We start from the raw sequence: 12,591 nt of genomic DNA on the forward strand, positions 1-12,591 counted from the left end.
CCCCACTGGATATCTCTTACCAAATGAACTTTAGTACTAGGAATGAGATACATCTAATCAACTTGTTGGCCAAAGGAGTTTCAAAGGAGTCCCCTAAAAACCTTGGCAAACTGATGGCAAGGCCCCATTGCTGAGAATAACACCCACACAACTCTTTCAATGTGGAGAAGTCCATCTGGTGCCTACACAGAGCCTTCACCCCTACTTTGCAAGTGTTCTTGGTACCAGAATGTACTCTGCACATTACCAAAGGGGAAATGTAAACACCAACCCAGCTATAAACCCTTCAGTTTGTGGCATGGAGTTTTTGGGAGTAACCAAGTAATATCTAATTAGATTTAAGGCCCACTCCATGAGATGGAACTCATATCTGACAGCACTTGCATGACCAAGAACCTGAGGCTAGATATCCCAGGGACAAGGGCAAAACCAAATACTACTGTTCTACTAAAGAAACACAGCAATAAAATGACTCCTAATGACTTTCCGCTATATTCCTAGATCAGTGCCTTGCTCAGCCATCAGCAGAGAAGCTTCCTCCTGCAGCAGATGGGAACAAATACAGAGATCCTCTGTCAGACAATCTGCAGAGATTGAGAGAACATGGAACACTTAGCCCTATATGGGAGGTTTCCATAAATTCTCTCCCATCAGGACTCAGGGAACCCTGTGGAAGAGAAGGCAGAAAGATTGTAAGAGCCAAAGGGGATGGAGAACACCAGGTAACAAGGCTCGCTAAATCACCAGGATTGTTGCACATATTAACTCACAGAGACTGAGACAGCATGCACAGGGCCTGCATGGGTCTGCACCAGATGGGGGCCTTAGAGACAAAAGGAGGAGTGGATGGATCCCCCATTTCTAACCAAGAAGCTGCTTCCAATTGATAATCACTTGCAAATGGAAGATAAGCGTTCTCCAAGGAAGCCTCACTAAGGAATAAACTACTCTTAAGGGTAGACTGCATGATTGGCAGGAGATGGTCAACAGAAAATGAACTCAATGGCATCTTTGGAAGTTCCTTGTCTCATAATGTTTTAATGGGGATTTTTTAAAAATTTAATTTTTAGTTTTACATTTATTGTATCTATCATCTATCTCTCTATCATCTATCTATTAATTAATTAATTAGTTAATTAATTATTTTTTACCCCCAGGTTTTACTTATATATTATAGTTTTCAGTTTAACGTTTTTATGGGATTATTTAGTGGATGGATGAGTATCTCTGCATCTCTATCCACTTCTTGTGTTTTTCTTGAACTTGTCCCCTTTTTTTTCTTTATTTTTGTCTCATTATGATGCGTTTGTTTTTGTTTTATCATACCATATTTATTATTATTCCTTAGATGCCCATTTGTTTTTTTAAGGAGAGACAGAAATGGGGGTAGATCCAGATAGGAGGGGAGGTGGGAAGGAATTAGGAAAGACAGAGGGAAGGAAAACCATAATTAGAATATGTTGTATGAAAAAAAATCTTATTCTTAATGAAAGAAAAATTTTTGCTAAAAATAAAGGTAAGATTGACATCCAGGTAGATACTCAGAGTTCCCTGCACAGTCTGCTTTGTCGGCCAATCTAATTGAACTCATAATCTTGTACTTATCAGAGAAATATGAGTGATGCCTAGAAGCACTGTCATTGTATATATGTAAATGCTTTGGTGATGATTATTATTTATAGCTGCATTTGAGTCATTTGCCTCAGAGATAATTGATAGACAAATCACCAACTGCCACTCTGGAGAGACGGTTTACTGGAAGATCATAGATCCCTGTTTGTGGACTCACTGATGTTTATTAGGTAACTTGTTAGTTAGAGAATTAGTGCAAAGGATAGGTTTACTTTTGCATCTATAAGCCACATGATAGGAAATATAAATATGTGGAGAAAGAGTAATTGGATTATCTTGGTCTCAGGAAGCTCAACATGTAGCACCTGGTAATGAAAGACAAGGGGTGATGGCAGAGAGAACGATCTTACAAGAAAGGGGTGCTATCTGAGCTTTGAGGTCATACTTTTCTTTCCCAAAGTGAGGGGCACAAGTCTGTAGAAAATAATTATTTTTTTCTGTAATGTGTTTGACAGAGAGCGGTGCCTTAGGGAGGAATCCCTTCTAAAGTTCAGAAACAAATCACAAAACTAGGGAAGAGTCTGGAATAGAACTAGCTGTTTCATGAGAAGCCAGAGAAGAATCTTGAAGGATGAACAGAAATGTGGTCATCAGCAAACTTCAAGAGGGTCTGATAGCATATGCTATTCTCAAATCAAGTTAATATTTTGATGTAGATCCATATGGATGAGATTAGAAAATGTAGCTGGATGACTGCAAGACTAAGAAGTATTATTTTTGTGGGTAAATAAAAGCAGTATTGTAGGTTCTCAATGTAATAAACAAAACCTATATGCATGTCTGTATACATACAAATACATAGAATACAAACACAAACATAGATATATAACCTCTATATCTATCTATCTATCTATCTATCTATCTATCTATCTATCTATCTTCTACCTAATTTGACTAGAGTCAGCAGGAATGTCACAATTTTTACCAACATTTCTAGCTTTTAGTTAAGAAGTTACACAATATTCTAATCCAGAGAGTTATGAAGTATTAAAATTGTGCTAATGTGTTAAATTACGTAAAGAGTGAAACATATAGGATATTTTAAAAAACAGTAATTCAAAAAAATTAATGTAAATTAAGTTGTATTTTTATAGTATGAATAGGTTTAAGATGAAGGGAACACTACTTTACAGCAGGGAGACATTCTGCACAGCTATGCTTTGGGGTTTCAAACATATGTTCAAACATCTGAACAATGGTATGGTTGATTTCACAAACTCTAATTGTGTCCAGAGTCACACATTCATCATTTTTAGCAATTTTCAATGCTGGCTATTTTCAAGTGATTACACAGTAATGTGCTTGGGTATTCATACATAATGCCTTTTTATCACCTCCACAAAATAGGATTACAAATCAACTCAACATGAAATGTGTACTGTTCTTAAGTTTCAACCTAGAAAGGGAAGAAGATATACAAAGAAACTCATTGTGTAAAAAATAAAATTCACTTTGGCTTTTTGCCTTCATGTTCATTTTGTTTCAGTCCATTGCATTTCTCCAAATGCTAGCAGTTACCTCCCAGAACACAGTTTTGGCAGACTGCACATGTTAAGCTCTTGAAGAAGGGAGCTTATTTCAACTGGTTTGTTTGCATTCTCTCCCAAGATACATGGGATGTGTTGCACCTAAGAGCCTCTAAAAGATAGAGCTCTTAGGGTCTTTCTTAAGGCAGATACTGAAAATTTGTAACAAAGCAAAACAACAAAAACAACATTGTAACTAAAATGTTTAAACAGCAGTTCTTCTGTGGTATCTTTAAAGCGCTGGTTGGTTGTAGTTTGCATTTTCCATTCTCCTTTAGAACAGTAGAAAGGCCCACAATTTCGTGTTGTCCATGAAGATGCATATCCTACAGGATATATTTCTATAGGTCCCTGTATCTATGGAGGAATATTAATAGCTACATGGGCTTAATATGTTGATGTCATAAAGTTTGTGAGTAAATGTTAAATACAACCACTAATTAGCATTATAGAATGAATGTAGCAAGGTGAATGAGAAAGGCTCATACATTTGAATATTTGGCCCCCAGTTGGAGGAACTCTTCGGGAAGGATTAGGACATGTGGTCTTGGTGGAGGTGTTTTACTAGAAGTAAGTTTTGAGGTTTCAAAGCTCACTATGTTATTTTCAGTTGTCTCTCTGCCTTGTGCTTTAGAGTCAAGGCGTAAGCTCTCAGTTACTGCTATAGCTCCGTGCCTGCCTGCTTGCTTTGAAACTGTAAGCCCCAAATAAACTTTTCTATGAGTTGCCTTGGTCCTGATGTCTTACCAAAGAGTAGAAAAGCTACTAAGACAATGAAGTGCATCTAGGTAGAGCTGATCAGTGGGGATCACATAACAGTCAAGGAATTTATTATTATTATTCACCTAATGGAAGCGTGTTAGTAACAAAGTCAATAGTCTTTGTTAGTAACAACGTAATAGCCTGTGTTAGTAAAGAAGTCATAGTCTCTGTTAATAACAAAGTCAATAGTCAAACAAATCTTTTAGTCAGGAGTTGTATCCTACCCTACTTTATATGGATGTGGGGTGTGTGTGTGTGTGTGTGTGTGTGTATGTGTGTGTGTGTGTGTGTGTGTGTGTGTGTGTGTGTGTGTGCACGTGTGTGCAATTTTTGAAACAAATCTCAATAATTAAAGAATTTTGAACAATTTTCTGAAAATTTAACCTCATTAGTTTCAATATACCACTATACTTCAACCAATTGTAAATAATCTTATTTTCTTTATTCTTAATTTTATTATGGAAAAGTGTATGAGAAAATCTTGAGTAACTAATGATGTACACAGGATTGGCAGATGGCGCTAAGCATTCTCTGTCTCATAATCTTCTGATTTCTTCCCCACACATGTGGGTGGGTTTGAATCCCCTCTTAGTGAATTTTTCTGCAGTATAATCTTTGTCTGAGATTTTGTTTCTCTGGGAAGTCAGCCTGCAAATCTTGGATAGTAAAATAAGAAACAAACTTACTGACATGCTTTCTTGCCAAGGTAAAGAGAAATATGTCTGAGGGGGAAGAACAGTTTTAGCAGCTGTACTTAGTTCAAATTCCAGAGAAATGGCTGAATAGAACCCAAGAGAGTTCATGTTAGTGATCCAACCCGAATGTCAATATATTTCAGAGCTAAAAATCTCAAATTGATTTCAACTCTGACACTTCAAAGACAGAGAAATTGAAGGTCAAAAGATCCAAGAATTCCCTAAAGCAACATCTCTAATAATGGGTGTGCTGAGAATACTATATTGTATCTTCTCTCCTGGCCTTCCCCAGTCAATCTATGCTTCTCAAACATGTGACCCGAGAAATCTGCACCGCACTTCAGATTTTCCTGAAGTCATAGGAAAGACTTGCAATTCCACAAATAATGATTTAATTCACCTTTAAACTCACAAACCTTGTATTGTAGAATCAAAGCACATGTTCAAAGGAAGCAGGAGACACAAGAGTTTCTGAATTTGGTTACACATGAGAACTCCCTCAAAATAATTTAATCTTCTCTGCCATTAATAGCAAGTTAATGTGTTTATTTGGAATGGGCAGCAGCAAGAAAAAGATATGATTGCTTCATTTCTGCCTTGGTAAACATGTATTGTACCTTTATGTTCATTTAATAACAAACCTATAAGAATGTTTCCTATTTTCTCAAAATTATTATTGAACTCCCCAAACTGTAAATCATGGGTGATAATTCCCTCTTCTTCTAAAGAGTGAGAGTAAACTTACCCAGACAGTGCCTACTAATGGGCACAGCTACACTCTTCTCAAAATCTGTGTGAGGGAAAGCTTGAGATTTATTATAAAGGGGAGTTTGTCAGAAGGATTTCAAAGGAGAGACAGATGGTGGTATGTTTTATTCCCACCCAAAACAATGTAAAGAAGTCTCCAGAAGTATTTCTCAGTACTCTGATGAGGAGAATATATGCCAACAGAGGGAAATATGTTCATAGAGAGGAACTCTTGGGTGAACACAACACATTGTTGAGAACCACAGGACTTTATGCAGATGTCCCCATCCTAACTTCTGAACTAGGTGAGGATCACGTGCCAACACAGTCACAAACAGGACCAGACTGTGTCCTTAGGGCGGCTGCATCTGCCCCATTTTTCTTCCCATGCAAAAGCCTGCCTGCCTGAGAAAGATCAAGGCTGCTAGGGAAATTTACTGTTTGCTCTGGCCAACAGCCAAATGCAGGCCTGTGACCTCCCTCAGAGCATTTACTAAAATCAGCTTACAATCATCAATCCCTTTCTTGTCCCTTTGAGATTGTGTGTGCATCTCCCATAACTCAGAAGTGTCTTTTTCAAGACCTTGAGAGCCCTTCCTCTGAAATGTAATAATCAAGTAGCACAGGGTCTTTATCTCCTAGTTTCTGAGGGAGGGTGGAATCCTGACTTCTCTTAATGGCCAGCTTGCAGACACAGCTGCCTAATCTCATTTACAGTGACCGATCCTTGGCGATTTTTCACTTCTCTGACCATATTTGAGTTCTCTCTCATTTTCCCTTTAAAGTGTCAATCACAAGCCCACTCCTCTGAACATGTAAGAATGGAGTGGAACTCTTTTGCTGGGTGCACTTCTTGCTAAATAAAGTCTCTTTTCACTGCCTTAACGTGTGGCTGTGTTTGCCCTTGACATACTGGAGTGGGAAGACAAAAGGGTAGAAATGGTGCGTGCCTTTTGCTAGGCAAGTCCTGAAAGTAACTGAAGAATTAGAGCAAGGGAATCTTCATGGTGTATAACCTACAATAGTGAAAGGTGAGGGGTCTACATTAAACCACCCAGTAGCATGCAATCATGATATATGTTTGCTGTATGAGTGTGAACCAATTAAGGAATACAGCTCTTGATATTTTTACCGAGCTTTCCTATCCAAATCCAACTCTGGCTCTTGGGAAGAAGTGCATCATTGTCAAGTAGAGGAGGCTGCCGATGTTTTATGTTGGCTAAAGTGGGTCAACTAGATTATAGTTTTCTAACGTACAGAAACCTGAAAGGTGTGGGATCTATCTGTTGTCATAAAGACAGAGGAAAAGAAATCTGATAGAATAAGTTTTCAGTAATTGCTAGGAGAAATTACTCTTGAGTTAACCCACCAATTCAGACCTCTGAATGACTAAATTATTACCTGTCAATGCAGAGGACACTGTCTCAATGTCTATAGACTTAGGATTTGTTGTGGTCTTTCTTTTTTAAATTTAATTTTATTTAAAAATGTTTTTTATTCATTTTACATATCAACCACAGATTCCCCCTCTCATCCCTTCTCCCACTCCCCTCCAGCCTCCTCCAGACAGCTCCCCCATCCCCTCCTCCAAAAGGGTTAGGCTTCCCATGGTGATTCAGCAAATCCTGGTATATTCAGTTGAGGTAGGACACAGGGCCAAGCCCCCCCACCCCCCAAAAGCGCATCAAGGGTGAGCAAGGAGTCTGACCATAGGTAATGGGCTCCAGAAAGCCAGCTCATGCACTAGGGGATCAGGATCTATCTTTTTTTAACTAAATTTTTGAAAAAAAGTCTCACATATATTCCATGCTGGCTTTGAACTTGACATTCTTCTGCCTTAGACTGAGTGTGAGTCCTGAGGACATATAGGTGAGAATACAAGATACCCTTTGTCTCTCTTTTTACTTGAGACTTTAATAGAAATGTACAGCATTTGTAAAACAACTGTTGTCAGTAAACAAAGCTTGGTTTGCATTCCAGCTTTATGAAGAGATCTCTGTACAGTATATGCTACATGCTTACTTATTTTCTTTTATAAGATTGATATGTTAAGTGTTATTGAGTTAATTTTGTGCTACTTCAAGCACATTCTGTCTTTCTTGGACAATATGTTTTGATGTGTAAGGTAAAGTGTTAAGCAGAGTCTCATCAGCCAGGTCAGCATCATGAACTTTTGACTATTGGGCAAAGGGCATCTTTTCACTTACACTTGACAATCTGTACCTCTGTCCTAGGGTCCACCCAAGCATGACTCAGCTCTTCCATAGGAGAGTACTTCTACAGCACTGATTCAAAAACCATTGTCAGTCTGGATAAGGGAGGAAGGTGGAAACAGGACCAGAAGAAAGTCCCAAGAACGCTTTGGCTTCCACTACTCCTTTGGGGACTGTATTAGTTATTTTCTTGTTGCTGCAATAAACTATCTTGACCACAAGAAATTTAAGAAAGAGTTTATTTTAGCCTGTGGTTCCGGGGGAAGGCCCATAGTGGTGGGAGAGACATGGCAGCAAGTGGCTCGAGTAGGAACATGGACAGATCACATCAACAACCACATACAAGAGAACACAGAGAGGGTACTGGAAGTGGGGTAAGGGTACAAACCCGTAAGACCATCCCTCAAGGGCCTACTTTTTCCACCAAGGCCTTACATCATTAAGGTTCCATAGCCTCACAAACAACATCACTAAAACTTGGAGCCAAGTGTTCAAATACCTTGTCCTATGTGGCAAATTTCTTATTCAAATGAAAAGAAGTGTCCCTGTAATCATTTGACATAAGTCCAGCATGTACTTTACACTCAACAATGACAGTGCTGTTTTTTTTTTTTATTTAGTGCTTTCTGATACTTGGAGGCAAAAAGAGCCCCCCCCAACAAACAAACAAACAAAAACGAATCAAAACAAAACCCCAAAACTTTGACTCATGAAACTTTAGATGATTCACAGAATTGTTATATGGGTTAAAAAAGAAAATTCATCTGTGTACACAATGTGTATCAAGTACAAAATACTAAACGTTACCTGTTAATATCACCTGTTTTCTATTTCTTAGTTCTCTGCTGTGATTTGAACATATTACTCAGGAGGCATGTGCTTGTCAGTTTAATCTTTAGCTCCATAGTGTTGAGAGGTAGGTTTAAGGATATGTGAAGGGAGGAATAGATGGATTTCACATAAAGGATGCTCCTAACAAAAGGGGATCTCTCTCTCTCTCTCTCTCTCTCTCTCTCTCTCTCTCTCTCTCTCTCTCTCTGTCTCTCTCTCTGTCTCTCTCTCTCTCTCTCTCTCTCTCTCTCTCTCTCTCTCTCTCTCTCTGTGTGTGTGTGTGTGTGTGTGTGTGTGTGTGTGTGTGTCTTTCTGCTCAGGTACGTTCCAGTTTCATTAATGAAATTGTATTTATGAATAAGGACATGTTGCCACTTTCTACTACAGGTTCTGTTAGTTTTGCCTGTAAAAGGCCAGTCACACATTAAAAAAGGATACCTGCTTGAAAACCGGTTTCTCAAAGGCCACACATTCTCAATTAGCTCTTGTCATTATAATGCTGTGGCTTTCCTGTGGTGTAATTATATTTTAGTCAGATTTACAGTAGCTTTTAGTTTTTGCTGTTGGTCAGTTCTCATAGCATCCATTTTCCCCTTTTAATTCTTTACACTGGTTCCTCTAGTTAACCAGAGAATAGTATCTTTCAGATCATTACCATTTTTTTAAGTAGGATAATGCAAAAGTGTTACCATGGTTCTGCTACAGTTATTTAAAATGTAAACTGGTGCCGGGCGGTGGTGGCGCACGCCTTTAATCCCAGCACTCGGGGAGGCAGAGCCAGGCGGATCTCTGTGAGTTCGAGGCCAGCCTGGGCTACCAAGTGAGTTCCAGGAAAGGCGCAAAGCTACACAGAGAAACCCTGTCTCGAAAAACCAAAAAAAAAAAAAAAAAAAAAAAAAAAAATGTAAACTGTATTAAGATATAAATCAATGAAATGTGGTATTTAATTTAATTTATTTGCTGCTCTGTTCTTCAGAGGGAAAAAGTAGTGTTTTCCTTGAATGAGTACAGAGTTCAGTGACTAAGAAAAATAGCTATTATGTTTAACATCTGGCCATAAAACTACTAAATTTTCAGAGACAAAGGGCAATGGTTTCCTTAAAAAAATGAGATAAATAAATTAAATTCCAAGAGGTTTTCATTATAGTTTGGTTTAGCAGTGAACAACAACATCATTCATGCATTTTCATGTTATCACTGTTCTCTTTCTCAAGAACACTCTTCTTTGCTTTTTGAAATTATGGCAACTTATATCTTTGGATTTGGATTCAATGACATTTTCTTTAGACTTGTCTAAACAGGTCTTTCTCTACTCTCAGGACACTCCATCCTTTTATTTACTGTTACAGCATTCTCATTCAGAGTTCATATTGTTAGTTGTATTATATTTTGGCCATTTCCTCTTTACTGATTTAATCTCTTAAAAGAGGTCAGAGGGCAAAGAAAAGGGAGTTCATCTTGTTACCCAGTTTGCTACCAGTATTAAATGTAGCACTTAGCACATAACAAGGATGCAAGGCAGAGGAAGAGTAGAGATGGGTGAATGGATCCCTCTCACTTAATCTACAAATGAATAAACACATCAGTGGTAGGATGAGAGATTCATGGAAAAGGTTCACTGCCCATTTTTGTTTAAAAGACCTGAATATACAAATGTAAAAACACTCTGGGCATGCAGCAAAAGAAAAGGACTTAACAAATGATTCTGGAACCATTAGCATAGGAAACTTGTAAGGCAGTCAGATTCCAGTGCAGCATTTCACTTCCTGGTACACAGATAATAAGTATACTTCCTGCAATGAGATCCGAAAGGAGGTCTGAACATTTTACAAAGAGGTTTTCTGTTTTAGTAAATAATGTGAACCAGTGTCTTGGTTGGTACTCTATATGGTCAACTGGTCTATCTTCTAACATCCTACTCCAAAATGTCATGTGGAAGAGTTTCTTCATCTTCCCATGCCCATACCTTTGTAGAAATACCTTTACTACTGTCAAGGCCTTTTCATTTTCCTTTTCATCTTATGAGACTTTGCAGCCTGCTGTGACATCTGGAGTGCTATAGTATGAGTAAGTGTATCTTTACCATTGTGACAGTGCTCTATTGTAGATGCACTAAGTTGTAGGATTCACTCTCATGGCTGGGATTTTTTTCTCCTTGGGAAAGTTTATGTTAGTCCTCTCCTTGACCTTTCATCTTCTTACCTTCTGCTGCATGAAGCTGGCTGAAGGCCCTTGTCAGATGGAAGCAACTAGATACTAAACTTCCAGTCTCCAGAATGGTGGGTCGGTCTGTGCGTTCTTATTCATTACAAGTTATTGCATCTGTGGTCTTCTGCTACCCAGCACAAAAAGCAATTAAGACATCTAGACACACTTGAAACATGATGGGTTTGAATTATGATATAAGGTACACACTACATTCTAAGGATTGTGTGTAAAAAATAACAATACAAATTGTTTCATTGGTATCTTTGTTGTTTGATAGTACTATTTTGAAATACCAAGTTAAATTAAGTATTGTGTTAAAGTTAATTTCTTCTGTTCATTTTTGTTTTTATAGGACAGCATATATAAATTTAAACTATATATGGGTCTTTAACCATATTTTTATTGGTCATTGCATCTACATACATATTAAAAATAAATATAATATGCCAATTTTTCTTGCATAAAAATTATCACTTAAAGTGATTTCATAGATACTGGTATAAGGTATTCTAAGTAACTTTTCTTGAAAACATTCTTTAAAAAGACAATTTACAACATACTGATTCATTGAAACAAGTTCATTGAAAAATTCAAATTATGTTTCTATGTCTATAGTCAAATATAACTGTATTTATCTACAGATAATTTGCAACAACTGGGTTCATGACTATCATTCTTTAAATTTATGGAGTTATCTCAATCATTTGCAATTGAACATAATTTTTCCTGAGCATACAGAGTAGAGCAAGCCCCAAATGAGTGAAGCCCTGAGTGAATGTGTGGTGTTAACATGGACTGACTGGGCTATATAAAGAAACCTAGGGCCTCAGACTCGTGGAAGAATGGCGCTCCCTCCACCTCCCAGTGAGACTCAAGGGAAAATGGCAAAGACTTCCCCTGACCCATGGGGAGGTACTAATAATGTGTGCAGAAAATATTCACCATAGTTACTCCTATCCCAGTGTTCATGGCACAAAGACTGTTGCCCTATAGCAGCTGCTCCTGCAAAGATTAGCTAACCCTATCTTATTGATCCAGCTATACATCACAAACCCTGACTTTTTTGTTTATTGGTATGTAGTAACCCTGGATCTTTGCTCAGCAGTATGTAGTAGTCTCAACTCCAAGTCTATATAACGAATACACTGTGCTTCCAGTGTGATGAGGTTTCTCCATCAGAGAGTCAGACCACCCAATCCCAGCTTTTCTATCTGTGTGTACCCATCAGTCCCAGTCACATCATGTCCCTGGAAGGTGTGCATGAACATGGTATCTCATGGCCAGTTTAAGATGGCATTAGAAGACATTGAGAAATACATGCTGTAATAATCAATTTGATTTGAGGAATAAACACTGTGTTCCATTTCTATATTTGCCTCTAACCTAGTAGATTACTTTCATCACTGTACTCTTTTGGATATTGTTTCTGTGCCTATAAAATACAAGTTTTCACTAGTTTTAATGTGTATTCTAGTACTATTTCAATAGCTCTACAGGATGTTAAGAAGCATTTAATAAATTTTCTTGTTTTCATTTTGTTTATGATGTGTAATAGATATGTTGGAAGTAAATATGTGTGTATGGAATGAAATTGTGACATGAGAAATTTAGTGTTGAAGCAGGAACACAGATAAGTCGTGATTTCCCAATGTGCACATCCATAGGCATTAACAAATGGTCAGCTAGTTAGCCATCTTTTTGACTGTAACCATTTGTAGAGCGGATCCTCCTTGCTCTAGGTGTTTATATATATTGTTTGTGAACATGAGGATGTTATTGCATTTGGTGTCAGTTTCCTGTAAACATAGGGGACAGAAGATGCTTCAGCGAATGAGAGACAAAAGTAACTTCAGAATGACTTGTTATTTTAGATTTTACTTTTTAAGAACCATATTTTTTGTTTTTACAGAAGGATACCTTAAAGGATGATGGCATGACTGAGGCTGGCACGTCTTTGAAAACATACGACATTCTGCA

At 37.8% G+C, this 12,591-nt stretch overlaps 1 long non-coding RNA gene across 2 annotated transcripts in view; it reads left to right on the top strand.

Moving 5' to 3' along the window:
- Positions 1-12,591, top strand: part of LOC128114889 (uncharacterized) — a 65,827-nt gene that overhangs the window by 24,430 nt on the left and 28,806 nt on the right. The window contains exon 2 of one of the 2 annotated variants that reach the window (XR_008219933.1): positions 502-3,884. The exons of the other annotated variant lie outside the window; for it this stretch is intronic. This is a non-coding gene — a long non-coding RNA (uncharacterized LOC128114889). Of the gene's footprint in view, positions 1-501; positions 3,885-12,591 lie in introns of those variants that run through there. 2 annotated transcript variants of the gene reach the window in all.

Source organism: Peromyscus californicus, unplaced genomic scaffold (genome assembly GCF_007827085.1).
Source record: "Peromyscus californicus insignis strain IS unplaced genomic scaffold, ASM782708v3 Scaffold_19__1_contigs__length_69161282, whole genome shotgun sequence".
Taxonomy (NCBI): Eukaryota; Metazoa; Chordata; class Mammalia; order Rodentia; family Cricetidae; genus Peromyscus; species Peromyscus californicus.